Source organism: Zingiber officinale, chromosome 3A, assembly GCF_018446385.1.
Source record: "Zingiber officinale cultivar Zhangliang chromosome 3A, Zo_v1.1, whole genome shotgun sequence".
Taxonomy (NCBI): Eukaryota; Viridiplantae; Streptophyta; class Magnoliopsida; order Zingiberales; family Zingiberaceae; genus Zingiber; species Zingiber officinale.
Window position 1 is genome coordinate 107,596,207 of NC_055990.1, and position 3,887 is coordinate 107,600,093.

The window sequence follows — 3,887 nt, forward strand, 5'->3', positions numbered from 1 at the left end:
GAGTGGATTTGAGATTGAATTGGTTCCTGGAACCGGTCCAATTTCAAAAGCTCCGTATCGCATGTCTCCAGCAGAGCTGAAGGAGTTACAAGAGCAACTACAGGAGTTACTGGACAAAGGCTTCATTCGCCCTAGTCACTCACCTTGGGGAGCTCCTGTGTTGTTTGTTAAGAAGAAAGATGGAACAATGCGGATGTGCATAGATTACAGAGCTTTGAATCAAGTGACGATCAAGAACAAGTACCCCCTTCCCAGGATCGATGACTTATTTGATCAGTTAAGAGGAGCGACGGTGTTCTCAAAGATAGACCTGCGCTCTGGGTACCATCAGCTGAAGGTGAAAGAAAGAGATATACCCAGAATGGCGTTCAGGACCAGATATGGACACTACGAGTTTGTGGTCATGCCTTTTGGAGTGACCAATGCACCTGCGGTCTTCATGGACTTAATGAACAGGGTGTTCAGAGAGTATCTTGACAAATTTGTCATTGTATTCATCGATGACATTCTGGTCTATTCAAGGACCCCAGAGGAGCATGACACACACTTGGAAATAGTACTGCAGACTCTCCAGCAGAAGCAGCTTTATGCTAAATTCTCCAAGTGCGAGTTCTGGTTAAATCAGGTGGCGTTTTTAGGTCACATAATTTCTAAAGAAGGCATTCAAGTGGATCCAGCTAAAGTGGAAGCGGTCAACAACTGGAGTAGACCCAAGAACGTCAGAGAGATTCGAAATGCATAAATGTAATGCAATACACAATGTATTTCATGTCTCTATGCTAAAGAAGTGTCTTCACGACCCTAGCCAAGTGATTCAGCCTCAGTCAGTGCAGATCCGAGAGGATCTTAGCTATGAGAGCAGACCTACACGGATAGTGGATAGAGCAGTTAAGAGACTAAGAAATAAAGAAGTACCACTAGTGAAGGTCATCTGGCAGAACCAGAAGCACGAGGAAGTCACTTGGGAGCGGGAGGACAGTATGAGACAGAAGTATCCAGAGCTATTCTAAGTTCGAGGACGAACTTTTTATAAGGTATGGGGGATTGTAACGACCCAATTTTCCCTATTTTAAGTTCTGAAAGTCCAAAAAATATTTGAAAATACTTTTAAAATATTCTAGAGATTTTTAGGAATTTTTAGAGTATTTTTACGTAATTTTTGGAGGTCGTTTGGTAGGGTTACAAAAAGAAAAGAAGTTGTGACAAAAATCGTTGAAGGTGAGACTCGAATCCCGGGGGAGGCAAAAATCCACTGCCAGGGGTGGAAAGTCCTAGTGAGTAACGGCACGACCAAAGGGTCGTCGGTCGACGACATGAGAGGTCGCCAAATGGGCCGACGACATAAGGGCCGCCACAAGGGCCGCCCAAGAGGCCAAAGGGCCGGGTCGTTACAATAAAAAGGCACCTTTTTATTGTAACGACCCGGCCCCTCAGCCCCTTGGGCAGTGGATTTTTGCCTCCCCCGGGATTCGAACTCTAAACCTCCAGGCTTAAGTATTAGAGTTTATGAATCCTGGTAACCAAGTGAGATTCATCTCACTTGGTTACCAGGATTCATAAACTCTAATACTTAAGCCTGGAGGTTTAGAGTTCGAATCCCAGGGGAGGCAAAAATCCACTGCCAGGGGTGGAAAGTCCTAGTGAGTAACGGCACGACCAAAGGGTCGTCGGTCGACGACATGAGAGGTCGCCAAATGGGCCGACGACATAAGGGCCGCCAGTTGGGTCGCTACAAGGGCCGCCCAAGAGGCCAAAGGGTCGGGTCGTTACAATCCTTATGAGCTCATCTTGGGGACATTATCAACCTAGATTACTAGGACACAGTTTCCTTCTATAATCAACAACACACACTATAAGTAATATCATTTCCCAACTTATCGGGCCTTTTGATTCATAGAGCTAAATCTCACTCTTTGATAAATTAAATAAATAAATATTAAATATTTGTGCTTGTTATTATATTAGGATTAAGAGCACACACTTTCATAATAACTAAGGTCTTATTCTTTTATTAAGTCAGTATAAAAAGAACTTATCTTAAATGGTCCTACTCAATACACTTAGAGTGCACTTAATGTAATTTACTAGTTAAGATAAACCAATACCTAATTACACTATGACTATTCCAATAGTTTGTTCGTTTCCATCATAGTCGTGAGCTACTGTTTATAATTTATAAAGAATTAATAATATTATCTTCTGTGTATGACATCACACACCATGTTATTTATAATATAAATTAATTAAGCAACTACACTTAGCATATAAATGTTAACATTTGACCAATGTGATTCTTATTTCTAAACTAAATGTTTACAAAAGCTAGGCTTTCAGTATACATTCTAACAATCTCCCACTTATACTAAAAGACTAAGCTATCATATCTGCTGCCATATATCTGATTCTCATCCCCTCCACATGCTGATCAAAAGCTTTCGCCAGAAGGACCTTAGTGAAAGGATCTGCCAGGTTTTCTGCTGATGCAATCTTGGTGACAACAACTTATCCTCGCTTGACGATGTCTCGTATTAGGTGGTACATGCGCTCTATATGTTTACTTACCTTATGGGCTCGTGGTTCCTTCAAGTTTGCAACTGCACCGCTATTATCACAATAAATTGTTATGATTTTGGGTAAACCAGGAATCACATTTAAGTCCATTAGGAAGTTCCTAAGCCAAAAAGCTTCTTTGGCTGCCTCAGAAGCTGCCACATACTCTGATTCCATGGTTGAGTCTGAAACGCATTTCTACTTAACGCTCCTCCATGCAATGGCTCCACCTCCTAAAGTAAACACATAGCCTCATGTAGACTTACTATTGTCCCTATCTGATTGGAAATCTGAATCCGTGTAACCCACAGGAACCATATCATCTGCTTGGTAAACTAGCATATAATCTCTAGTCCTTCTCAAGTACTTCAATATATGCTTTACAGCAGCCCAATGTCCTTGTCCAGGGTTACTTTGATGTCTGCTAACCATGCCCACGGCAAAACAGATATCCGGTCTCGTGCACAACATTACATACATTAGGCTTCCCACAGCCGAAGCATAAGAAACTGCCTTCATATCATCTATCTCCTTTGATGTCTCCGGAGATATCTCTTTAGATAAAGCTACTCCATGCCTAAAAGGTAAGAAACCTTTCTTGGAGTTTTGCATGCTAAAACGAGCAAGGATTGTATCTATATATGAAGCTTGAGATAGACACAACATTCTTTTCTTGCGATCCCTTATGACTTTAATCCCATGATGTGTGCACATTCTCCTAAGTCCTTCATATCGAATTGTTTAGACAACCATATCCTTACGTCCGATAACACCTTGACATTGTTGCCAATTAACAAAATGTCATCTACTATAGTACAAGAAATACCACCACGTTTCCGTTACACTTCTTGTATACACAAGATTCATCCGGACACTGAATAAATCCATTTTACTGGATTACTTTGTTAAACCGGATGTTCCAAGATCTTGAAGCTTGCTTTAGTCCATAAATGGATCGATTGAGCTTGCACACTAGATGCTCTTTGCCTTTTTCAATGAACCCCTCTGGTTGCTTCATATGGATGTTTTCTTCAAGACTTCGGTTAAGGAAAGTTGTCTTGACATCCATTTACCAAATCTCATAATCCATATAAGCGGCAATGGATAAGAGTATCCGGATAGACTTAAGCATAGCTACCGGCGAAAAAGTCTCCTCATAATCGATTCCCTCTTTCTGAGTATACCCTTTCGCAACAAGCCTTGCTTTGAAGGTTTCTACTTTCCAGTCTGCCCCTCTTTTCCTTTTGTATATCCACTTGCATCCAACGGCTTTTACACCATTTGGTGGTTCTACAATCTCCTAGACCTTATTAGAATATATAGATTCTATTTCAGAA